The following is a 13,232-nucleotide window of genomic DNA, read 5'->3' as shown; positions in this document are numbered from 1 at the left end:
GACGTGCCAGGCCATCGAATCCACACAGTCCAATAAACTCGATTGTCCCTTTCCTCCCCCTGGCTGGAGGCAGGGCCCCTCTAATCCTGGTCAGAATCTTCTTCGTTTCTGTGTTTGAAGGACTGTCTGCTGGAAGTTGGAGCAGCAAACTTTTCAGAGAATCCCTTTTTCCTGATTGTTTTCTTTTGCAACTCACGTAACCATGCCTCTAGGTTCGCAATAGATTTTCCATCCCATTTTCTCATGTCTTCTCCATGGTCACGTAGGTAAAACCACAGGGTGGCACAGGGTGTGAACCCACCATATCGTCTTCCTTGTGTGGATGAATGCTTACCCCTGACAGCTGAGACACTGGTTTTTACAGGTGGGGAGGAAAATAAACTCTCTTCAAGTTGGTGGAACTTTTCAGACAATTTCTCCAAAGTATTCTCTTTTAGTTGGTGGACACTAGTTTGTTCAGGTGGGGAGGAAGATAAATTCTCTTCAAGTTTATGGACCTTGTCATAAAGTTTCTCCACAGCCGAGACACAGGCCTGTAAGGAAGAGGAGAAGCGTTCTTCATAGAAGAAACAACTGCCGGAGTTGTTTAGCCACTTCATCCACTGTGGGTTCCTCATCCTCTTTCCAGGCCATTATTGCCAATGAGCTGGCATATGATGATGGTGCACTCCGTACAAACTTCCGCCACGTAGGTCGTGTACACCTGACTTCATCTGGATCTGTGGATGTTTGTCTATTGTCTGGGTCCTCAAAAATCACCTCTTGTATGGCTAATTACCTCAGGTACAGGATTCCCTTCTCCATAGTGGTCCACTTGCCTGGTAGACATACAAGTTCTTCCTTGAAGGGATACCTTTCCCTCACAGCTGAGAGGAGACGCCTCCAGAGGCTGTGAGATTGTGCTCCATCTGCAATTGCTTTGTCAATGCCTGCATCTCTAGCAAGGGATTCCAGCCCCCTGGCTTCCCTGCCGTCTAATTCCACACACTTGGCTCCAGTGTCCCAGCACCGGAGCAGCCAGGTGACAAGCTGCTCACCTATGCAGTGACCAAAGTCTTTTCGCACATCTCGTAGCTCACCCTGGGATAGGTTTCGAGTAGTTACTGTTGATTTTTCGGCATCCTCATCTTCCTCCTCCTGAATCCCTGATGGCCCAGCATCGTCGTCCCTATACCTAGATTTGGCAGAAGACTCTCTCCGTTCCAAACAACCTGAATCTCTATACCATTTTTTCACCTTCTCTACAGGGGCAACTTGCACTGCTACAGTTCATTTCTCTGACCCAGTCACAGGGCCTGCCACAGGGGTTGGAATACACCCTGGGACCATCACAGGGGTTGGAGCAGCTGCAGGGGCTGGAGCAGCTGCGGGGGCCGGAGCGGCTGCAGGAGCTGGAGTGGCTGCAGGAGCTGGAAGGGATGCAGAGTCCATAATAAGGGTTGGAGTGACCATTGGGCCTGTCACAGGACTTGGAGAGGCCACAGGGTCTGTCACTAGGTTAATAGTAGCATCAATTGCAGCTCGATAGGCATCGGCCAGATCCCAGCACGTTACAGTGATTTGTGTCACTTTGGAACTGCCAGAGTCATGACACCCTTTTTTCAAGCATCCTACCAGTTTTTTTAGGATTTTGCAGTTGTTCAGGGGTGAATTTCCAAATCACTGGAGGTACCCACTGCTCTTGAAACCTGCCCATATCCTCCCACGCTCCCTGCCACTCACAACTATTCTGCCTCAGGATAGATCTCTGGATGAGATTCCTAAGTAGTTGTTTAACCTTAAACAAAACCTGAAGCACGTTCAGGAGATGCAACAACAAGAACATGCTGGTCTGAGTATCCCAAGGATATTCAACATCTTGGAGAACTATCATAAGAAGCTCAGAGGATAGGAGGGTGGTGAAGGAGAAAGGGAGACTGAACAAGTAGGAAAAAATATCTTCCCCTTTCCCCTCCACAGATTGGCTCCCTCATGAAAAAAGGCAATAGGCGTAATTGCTAATAGTTTCCGAGATACGGTTTCCAAAGTATAGAGTCGACGACAGTGCTGAGTACAAATACCAGGTTAGTCATGACCAGAAATTTCATCGTATCATAAGCCACTGTTACAACGCACAGTACCATAACGATCTTCGCACAGTACCATAACGATCTTAAACCAGGGCCCAGATAGAATAAACAGCATGACAGAGAGCACATACAGAAAGTAATGTGCTATAATACTCAATTTGGAAAACAGGCGCAGCAGACTTGAGATTAAAGCAATCAGCATTATGACAAGTAACTATTAAGCAGATCTAACACTTATACCAATTTTAGTTTAACACACTCTGGTCAGATCTGTCGTTATCTCAACCCTTCGTGCCCCACATTGGGAGACAAAAAGGACTGTCGTGGTTTAACCCTGCCGGCAGCTAAACACCACACAGCCGTTCGCTCACCCTCCCCCCTCCCTCTCTGGGATGGGGGAGAGAAACGGGAAAGTGAAGCCCGTGAGTTGAGATAAAGACAGTTTATTAAGACGGGAAAATAATAATAACTACAATAATAATAAGAATAAAGATGATAATAGTACTACTAGTAATAATGTGTACGAAACAAGTGATGCACAATGCAATTGCTCAGCAACCGCTGACCGATGCCCAGCCTAACCCTGAGCTGTCTTCAGTTTTTAAAAGCATAATGCTCTTACTCCCTGCTAAAGCATTTCTTGTGTTTCAGCATTGTACATACGGTGATACCTTACATTTTGCCTTCTTGTACATTAACCAATTTTTGGGTTATCAATATTTCATTTATGCACTTTAATTTTGTTTGGTATTACATTCATTTTCCCTTTTCTAAGGGAAGTATTAGTATACTAAGTATACTAAGAAGTATTTTATTTGTTTGGATTTTAGACTTAAAATTAACATTGTTGCACTTTTTTTTTTAGAAAGCCATTGGTTTAATCACTATCACCATAGTTAAAATTCTGATTGAGATCATACAGGCTTCAGTGAAAATCTGTGTATCTTAGAACATTGTGTAAGTGACTGTTTCCTCATAGGTGGTTCTACATTTTGTGCTGTTGCATCACTGTGTTTGATGGGTAAACTGGAGGAAGTTTTTTTCAGAAAAAGAACTGAACAGGATAAGAAGATGGTGTATAATGAGACAACAGAATGGCTACAATGGCTGACCCAACAAACCTGCAGACACCTGCTATTCCTTTTGGGAGGGAGTAATTTTGAAGGTAGAGTACAGAAAACCTATAGGATAGTTATTGACTTGTTTTGATTTCTTTAACCATCTTGTCTGTAATTGGAAGAATTCCATATTTGGTGTAAATACATGAATATGCATAGATCACTATAAAGGTTTTTCATCTTGCAAAAATGCAGGATAAGGAGGTTTACCAGATCTGAGAAGCAATTGTCAGCCAATAACACAGGCTCAGGCAAGGATCTCAGTGAAGTAGCATGTTTATTCACAATTGCAATGGTGGGCATCCTGCAAGCAAGAGCTTGAAGTATATCAAAAGTATATCATAACCTTATATTCCCTATTACCCGATGCTTGATTACTCCCCTTTTTTCATTGGCTGAGTACTACAGGTTCACAAACTACTCCACCTTTATTGCTATATGTACTGGGTCTGGCTGGGATGTTAACTTTCCCTGCAGCAACCCATACAGTGCCGTACTCTGCACTTGTAGCTAGAACAGCAGTGGTATCACACCAGTGTTGTGTCTGCTGCTGAGCAGTGCTGGCACAGCATCAGGACTCTCTCTAACCCTCCTAGGGGGTGGGCAAAAAAGTGAGAAGAGAAACATCACCAGGGCAGCTGACCTAAACCAATCAAAGGGATATTCCATACCATGTGGTGTCACACTCAGCAATAAAAGGTGGAAACAGGAAGAAGAGGGAAGGGGTGGGCTCTCGTTGTGAAAACATCGGTCCTCCTCCCGAACACCGTCTACGTGCGTTGAGGCCCTGCTTCAAGGACGTGGTCAAGCATCGCTCATTTGTGGGAAGTAGAGAGTAATTTCTTTCCTCTGCACTTCCACATAGACTTTATTTGTTTTGTTTTTGTTGTTTTTTTTTTTGTTTGTTTGTTTTTCCCTTTTCCCCTTTCTGTTTTTTTTCCCTTAGTTAAAATGCTTACTTAATAATAATATTTCCTTAATTATTTTTCCCTTTAATTAAATTATCCTTATCTCAACCCGTGAGTTGTTTTTTACTTTACTTCTTCCCCTCTTCATCTAAGGAGGGGGAGTGAGAGAGTGGTTGTGGTGTTTAGCTGCCTAGCACGGTAAAACCACCACACTATACCACATATGTACAATTTTATTTGACCAACCATTAATTTCCCCTTTTCCTTTTTTTTCTCCTTCTTCTCTCATGACTAGAGGGGCCGCGATTTTTTGTTTTTACTTATTTCACAGTGTTCGTCTTGTTTTTCTTAGCTATCCTCCTTATTTTGGGACAGTGGGACCTTCCCCTTATCTGATTAACATACTCTTCACTGTTATGCCACTGTTATGCCTGCACAATAACTTTTGAATATTCAAGGTTAGTGGAATTTTCCACTGCAAAAACACTTTCTTCTTCCAAAACACAACTTTGTTTCTCACACTAGATTAATGCTATATTGCACTACTTACCTGCATAAATAGGCACTATATTTCAGTATTAAAAATATACTAAAGTTCAATATATTACTGTTATATTCTAACTTGTTTTCAGCTCTTGAACATATTCCAATATACAAATTTTGAGAAAAAATGAAATTACATCCTGTCAACTCAAGATCGTCTTGTTGGTGGATTTGCCAAGTGGCCAGATAGTCATCCAGGTAAATATACTAGTGAAAATTATGGTGAGAATGTTCTAAGCTACAAATATATTCCAGCAGTCAGATGTCTGAGAAGTGTAAGAGGGTTTTTTTTCCTGTGTGCTGGGACGTTCAAACATTGGGATACACATTTGCCAAAATCCACCTGGTTAATCAACACTAGGGGATCTGCCAACCGAGCTGGACCTGCCCAATCAAACCTGTTATGTACTGTGGAAGGGGATAAAGTTCCTGTAGTGCATGTAAGAAATATGCTGGGTAAAACAGTCTGGGCTACTCCTGCCTCAGGAAAATGCAAACCCATTCGTGGGATTGCTTTTGCTCAGGGACCTGGATGCACTTGGTGGGTAATGCAAATGAATGGGGAGGCCTGATGTGTACCTCAAGGGGATTTAATTTTGGGTGAGAATTGACCAGGAGTTTAATTTTATTATGCTAATTATTATGTAATGCGAGTTATTGGTGTATTTGGCAGGATTGCTATGGATAAACTACTGCAAAAATACAAATGTGCCCCTTCCTAGGCGGGGAAGGAGTAGGCCCAAAAATTTTGGGAAGATGAGGAGAAAGTGGCAGAGTGCATTGAGCAGTGTCAGGCTTCACAAAAGATCGGTCAACAAAAGGGTAAAGGTGCAATATGTGCTGTGTTAGGAGCCTGTTTGTCTTGTGCTCAGCAGGAAGCTAAGGAAACTCCTGCTCCCAAACTGATTTCTGATATGGAATATACAGCTTTGAAATCAGAGATTGAGGTGTTGAAGTCATTGTTATAAATGAATCACAGAATCACAGAATCACAGAATTTCTAGGTTGGAAGAGACCTCAAGATCATCGAGTCCAACCTCTGACCTAACGCTAGCAGTCCCCACTAAACCATATCCCTAAGCTCTACATCTAAACGTCTTTTAAAGACTTCCAGGGATGGTGACTCCACCACTTCCCTGGGCAGCCTGTTCCAATGTCTCACAACCCTTTCGGTAAAGAAGTTTTTCCTAACATCCAACCTAAAACTCCCCTGGCGCAACTTAAGCCCATTCCCCCTCGTCCTGTCACCAGGCACATGGAAGAATAGACCAACCCCCACCTCGCTACAGCCTCCTTTAAGGTATCTGTAAAGAGCAATAAGGTCACCCCTGAGCCTCCTTTTCTCCAGGCTGAACAAGCCCAGCTCCCTCAGCCGCTCCTCGTAGGACTTGTTCTCCAGACCCCTCGCCCTTCTCTGGACCTGCTCAAGCACCTCGATGTCCTTCTTGTAGCGAGGGGCCCAAAACTGAACACAGTACTCGAGGTGCGGCCTCACCAGAGCCGAGTACAGGGGGACAATCACCTCCCTAGCCCTGCTGGCCACACTGCTTCTTATGCAAGCCAGGATGCCGTTGGCCTTCTTGGCCACCTGAGCACACTGCTGGCTCATATTCAGCCGACTATCAACCATCATTCCCAGGTGCCTGCCAGGCAGCTTTCCAACCACTCATCTCCCATCCTGTAGCTCTGCTTGGGGTTATTGCACCCCACGTGCAGGACCCGGCACTTGGCCTTGTTGAACTTCATGCAGTTGACCTCAGCCCATCGGTGCAGCCTATCCGGATCCTCCTGCAGAGCCTTCCTACCCTCAAGCAGAACGACACATGCACCTAACTTGGTGTCATCTGCAAACTTACTGAGGGTGTACTTGATGCCCTCGTCCAGATCAGCGATGAAGATATTAAAGAGGACCGGCCCCAGCACTGAGCCCTGGGGGATGCCACTAGTGACTGGCCTCCAACTGGACTTGACTCCATTCACCACGACTCTTTGGGCCCGGCTATCCAGCCAGTTTCTAACCCAACGAAGCGTGCGCCAGTCCAAGTCAAGAGCAGCCAGTTTCTTGAGGAGAATGCTGTGGGAGACGGTGTCAAAAGCCTTGCTGAAGTCAAGGTAGACCACATCCACAGACTTTCCCTCATCCACCCAGCGCGTCACTTTGTCATAGAAGGAGATCAGGTTCGTCAAGCAGGATCTGCCTTTCATAAACCCATGCTGAACCTGGATTTGCCTTTCATAAACCTACTTCCTTGTGGGTTGGGTCCAGTCGGCATATCGGGCCCTCTGTCCCTTTCAGAAGGGGTCCCCCATGACAATAACTCTTCTTTCTTTCTTGAGAGATGATGTAGCAATGCGGGGGGTAGGTTGCCTTGCCTTAGGCACCCTCTCCAACTGGGACGGGCTTTCGTCTCCTTCATTGTTCTGACTGTCGTGTTCTAGATCCTCATACCTGTTACATAAGGGTAGATGGGAAGGTGAGGTGGGCAGGGGCAGGGCTCGCCTACCACCCCAAACAGGAACTTGCCTCCATTCCCCCCGTGGCCTAGGTCTCGTCCTGCTGCCTGGCGGGATGAGGGGACTTTTGTCTTCTGCGTGGCAGGAAACACTTGTGCTGCGGCAGGCTCATGAGTCTGTCTCAGAGAGGGTAGAGTACACCTCCACCAGTCAATTTCCCTCTCTGACTCCCTGATGCTCCTGAGCCTGCTCACCTCCTCCCAAAGCTCCGCTACCTGTTTAAGCAGCTCTTCAACCTGGGCACACCTCCCACAGGCATACCCCTCGCAGCTGCTGTCGGACACAGACAGGAGACTCGGGCACACCCTGCAGCCCAAGACTTGGACGGCAGTGTGTTTCCCCAAGCCCTCCACCTCAGTAGCCACATCGGTGACTGTGGCTGTGGCTGGAAAGGCCGCAAGAGATGCAGAGGCCATGGTTTTCTGCCTGGGTGATACCATGGCCAGGCTCTTTGCAAGCAGGATACTTTTTTTTTTTTTTTTTGTACGGATGGGAAAGACCGGTGGGGAAAGAGTTGTGAGGGGCCCTCCCTGGCTAGCCCTGCCTGCGCAAACTGCTACGCCCTGTCCTTCTGACGCACCACACCCTGTTTGCCTGTCCTGGTCAATACGCTCCTGGTCGCTCCTGCTCCCTCAGGGCTGCTTTTGAACAGCCGGGGAGGGGGCGCTGCTGGCTCCGCCTATGCCTCGTCAGCCTCCCTCATGAGGGCTGCTGGCTCCTGGAGGCCCCCTCGGCTGCTTCGAGTGGCCTCGATGCCGGAAAAGAAAACCCTGCCTGTCTCGATCCCCTGCCCCGCTACAGAACGCATCTTCCCCGGAGCTGATCGCCTTGACAATTATTATATAATGCTGTATGTCATCACTACCATGATTGCTATATGTCAGTGTCCTATTAATGGTATCACAGTAACAGCCGCGCAGATAATAATGAATGAATTTTGATAGAAATGGACCAGCACAGAGATGTGATGGAACAAGAACGAGCTTCAGCGTGCAATGATCTAACATCACTCACCATCTCTTCTGCCCTGAAGGACTGCTGTGACAGATGGAGCCCAAAGTCAGTCACGGACTATGCAAACTCAGTGGGCATTCTATGTACCGTAGATGAAAATGGTGATTAATTAGAATGTATTGGAAAGGGTGTAGCCTGAGCATGACACAAATGGTATGGAATAAGGGGTGGATAGATGTCCTGGTTTCAGCTAGGAGAGAGTTAATTTTCCTTCTAGTAGCTGGTAGGGTTCTATGTTTTGGATTAGGATGAGAAGAGTGCTGATAACATGCTGATGTTTTAATTGTTGCAGAGCAGTGCTTACACTAAGCCAAGGAATTTTCAACTTCTCGCTCTGTCCTGCCAGCGGGCAGGCTGGGCATACAGCAGGAACTGGGAGGGGACAGACCCAGGACAGCTGACCCAAACTGGCCAAAGGGCAAAAACTTTCCTTGGAGGGTTAGGATAGTGCTTTTCCCAGTGAATGTGCAAACGTTAGCTTTCTTTTGTTCTGTTTGGGGGGCAAGACCTTGCAGTGGCCTCAGTCTCTGCATGCTTGAGAAGATGGGACTTTGGATGATTCTACCTCCTTGCTTGTGAGGTTGGTGGATTTCCTTGGGGGAATTTGTGCCTCAAGCTCTTTTTCTAACACCCTGCTCAGTCTGTGCTGGAGGGGGCAGAGCGTGGCAAGGTACACCATGGATTTCCTGCATATGTCATCGGAGCTGAATTGCAGGGATGGCCTTTTGTTACCCCTCTGGCCAGAAATGTCCATAGAAAGGAAGCCAAAGGGGTTGGTACCGTCAGATTTGCAGGCTGCCATTCAAAGTTTCTGAAGCAGCACAGCTCCTACACTTGCCTGGTTCTGCTCCGGCTTGAGGTCCACACTCTCCCCTGGCACCTTCCTCTGCTTGACGGGAAAGAGCCATGCTGGCAGCATGGTGGTGGGGGAATGTGGTGGTTTTACCATGCTAGGCAGCTAAACACCACAACCGCTCTCTCACTCCCCCTCCTTAGATGAGGAGGGGAAGAAGTAAAGGAAAGAACAACTCACAGGTTGAGATAAGGATAATTTAATTAAAGGGAAAAAACAATAATAATTATTTTTAAAGAAAGATTATTATTAATTAAACAATTTAACTAAAGGGAAAGAAAAGAGAAAGGGGAAAAGGGAGGGGGAAAGGGAAAAAAAAAAAAAAGAAAAAAAAAAGAAAAAAAAAGAAAAAAAAAAGGCTACGTGGAAGTGCAGAGGAAAGAAATTACTCTCTACTTCCCACAAATGAGCGATGCTTGACCACGTCCTTGAAGCAGGGCCTCAATGCACGTAGCCGGTGTTCGGGAGGAGGACCGACGTTTTCACAACGAGAGCCCACCCCTTCCCTCTTCTTCCTGTTTCCACCTTTTATTGCTGAGTGTGACATCATATGGTATGGAATATCCCTTTGGTTGGTTTAGGTCAGCTGCCCTGGTGATGTTTCTCTTCTCACTTTTTTGCCCACCCCCTAGGAGGGTTAGAGAGAGTCCTGAAGCTGTGCCAGCACTGCTCAGCAGCAGACACAACACTGGTGTGATACCACTGCTGTTCTAGCTACAAGTGCAGAGTACGGCACTGTATGGGTTGCTGCAGGGAAAGTTAACATCCCAGCCAGACCCAGTACAGGGAACCAATGCAAATCAGGGCAGGGTTTGCCCAGACCCCTTTTCCCTCTGCTGAGGACTCTGCAGAGGAGATGGTTGCTTTGGGGACAGCTGGTATTTTCTGCCATTTCTTGAAGAGAGACAAATTTACCTTCCTGTGGTTGAAGTGGGGGATGCTGCTGCTCCCCCAACCTTGCACAGCACCCAGTTGGATGCAGTGGGTTCTGAGGGTACCAGCAGCAGTGTTTGGCCAGGATTCTGGGCAAGCACTAGTGGCTGTCAGGACTCCCGAGCTGGCAGTGCCAACTCCCTCTAAGATATCTGCTAGCCTGTTGAGGAGCATCAAATTGGTAATGCCTGGTTTAGTAAAGTGGATCTGAGAGGAGCTTATAATCTTATTCATGTTCATTGAAGTGATGAGTGGAAGGCCTTTGCAAGTATGGCCATATTGCGTACCATGTATCCTTTGGCCTGTGTAGTGACCCTGCCACTTTTCAGCGCTTTGTGACACAAAACACACATACAAAAAAAACAACAACACGCACACACAAGAGCCCTTAGACCTTATATAAATTCAGGTATGTACATTTTTTGTTCTTGTTGCTAATGACATCTTCTAGAAAAGTTTGAAAAGGACAGTGAAAAAGATCTGAAAAAGATATGTACATCAGGGAGGAAATAAAGAGAACACGGAGATGTGCAGGTATACAAAGTATTTAATGTGCGCATATCAGCTTCTTCCTATTCATTTCTCACCCTTTAAAACAAAGGAATTAAAACTTAATTGCTGTTGTTATAAATGGCTCAGTCTTCAAAATAGGTCTATAATCAAAGTTTACAATTTATTAAAGGATAGAGGTAAGCAAACAGCGCTGGGTGCGCCGGGAGTCTCTGCTCCACCTAGACGCAAACCAGTTACATCAAGCAGCTGATTTTTATGCGCCTAGGCTAATACATATTCATTACTACTAAAAAAAAAAAAAGTTATTATAATTAGTTTCTGGAATCCAAACCCTCCTACTGGAGCATGCGTATCAGGCTCCGGTAGTCCCTCTGGGGGTCTCTGGGGGTCTCTCATGCTGAAGGCTCATAGTCTTCCTCCCTCTTGTCCTTCTCCTTTGTCCAACTTGGCTGTATGTCAGAGACTTGTGCAGCATCCCCTGCAAGCTTTGTCTTTTAGTCGTTCTTCAGCTCTCCCCGTCTCCTTAATCTCCTGGCCAGATATCAGAGACTTGCATAGTGTCCCATGCAATAGTCATAATAGTTAGCAGGTATTCTGAAACCCCCCAGATATCAGAGACTTCAAGGAAAAGCCTAAAAATACATTTCCCTTCAAGCTCTCTATTGACACGAATTGCTAAAACATTCCTTTGCAAGATACAAGAACTATGCACATTAACCACTCCGTTTTTCTTAGACTTGTGGATATACAAGGGTATGTAAGAGAGAAGGCCAAGTTCATCGTATCATGCGGCCCTAGCATTGTCGTGGTTTAACCCGACCGGCAGCTAAACACCACGCAGCCGTTCGCTCACCCTCCCCCCTCCCTCTCTGGGACGGGGGAGAGAAATGGAAAGTGAAGCCCGTGAGTTGAGATAAAGACAGTTTAATAAGACAGGAAAAAAAATAACAAAATAATAATAACAATAATAATAATGATGATACAATGGTGATAATACGAAAGTAATAATAGTATGTACAAACAAGTGATGCACAATGCAATTGCTCACCACCCGCTGACCGATGCCCAGCCTAACCCCGAGCAGTCCGGCCCCCTCCCCCCGGCTAGCCACCCCTATATATTGTTTAGCATGACGTCAGATGGTATGGAATACCCCTTTGGCTAGTTTGGGTCACCTGTCCTGGGTCTGTCCCCTCCCAGCTCTTACTGCACCCCCCAGCCTGCCCGTTGGCAGGACAGAGCAAAGGCTGAGATGTCCTTGGCTTAGTATAAGCACTGCTCTGCAACAATTAAAGCATCGGGGTGTTATCAGCACTCTTCTCATTCTAAGCCAAAACACAGCATTCCACCAGCTACTAGGAAGAAAATTAATTCTGTGCTAACTGAAACCAGGACATCCATATTGACACGAATCAGATGACAATGCAACCAAATTGTTTTAGTAAATGATCACTTAACGCCTTTGTACCCCAATGTGTTTGTGCATGCAAACCTCCCAATATTTGCTTCGCATAAGCTTTTGGCAATATCTCTCGCCTGTCTGGCAGTGTCCATTTTCCTGCTTCTAACTTAGCCCCTATTTTCTCCAGTTTCGTTTGTTTGTTTTGTTTGCTTTCCATTGCATTTCAAAGTTGGTCCAAAATTTCCGTAGAGGTTTCTGTTGGACCTTGTTGGAACAGATTCTCAGTTCCCAATTTAACCAGATTTTGGTATTTACCGTTCATTATTTCCGGAGTGATTAGGGTCTCAGTGTGCTTTTCTGTTTCCATGACAACTCTTTCAGACCCATCATGGTCCCTCTGCCCCAAAGGGCTCACACCTGTGATTTTGAGATCTCAGCCTCCTGTTGAGGCAGAACTATTAACTTTCCTACATCCTCTTTCCCTGCTCATTCAACTTCAAACAGCTCTGTTAAATACTACATGCCACATCTTTAACACCTTCAACAACTCTTTTAACACTTCCTTTATCTTTCTCCAGCCTGTACTTTTCTCATGCCAACACCAAAGGCTCAGTCAGGGGCCAACTTAATTTCACTCCTTTTCCCTCTAAGATGCTGAAACAACATATCAGTATACAACATTTCATCCTATTTTCCTTCTCTCCTCGAAAACAACATTAACTACAAGATAGTGTTATAGTCGATTGATCCATAAAGTGGCCATTTAGTTTATATAGTGGCCACCATTAATTGCAATACTTAGTGAAAGTTCTCTTGCTTTCTGTGCCCCCAGTTCTAACAAAATCCTTTCAAGACCGAAGGTCACATTCATTGTACCATGCGGCCCTAGCATTGTTCCATATTGACACGAATCAGATGAACAAATTTCACATATCCTAAGTTTCCTTCACAAGGATCTGACATATGCTTGGATTGCAATGAGAAGCAGGCTTCTCCTTTCTCAGGTAGAATTAACCTCAGAGCCCATACATCTAAGAAATTATTTAGGTAAGCAAGAGCATGCAAGAGTTGCAGATTTTTCATACTCAGAGAAAGTATGAAAAATATAAAATTGAAGCTGCAAAGTTGATTTATAGTCTAACAACATTGTCTATGGTGTGACTTACAGTTTAACAACATATACATAATTGAAAAGTGGTGATTAATTGGAATGTACTCAAGTATGACATAAATGGTATGGAATAAGGGGTGGATATTGTCCTGGTTTCAGCTAGGAGAGAGTTAATTTTCCTCCTAGTAGCTGGTATGGTGCTGTGTTCAGGATTTAGGATGAGAAGAATGTTGATAACATGCTGATGTTTTAAC

The sequence above is a fragment of the Aythya ferina genome (genome assembly GCF_964211825.1).
Source record: "Aythya ferina genome assembly, chromosome: W".
Taxonomy (NCBI): domain Eukaryota; kingdom Metazoa; phylum Chordata; class Aves; order Anseriformes; family Anatidae; genus Aythya; species Aythya ferina.
The sequence above is the reverse complement of the archived record's forward strand: the minus strand, read 5'-3'. Positions refer to the sequence as shown.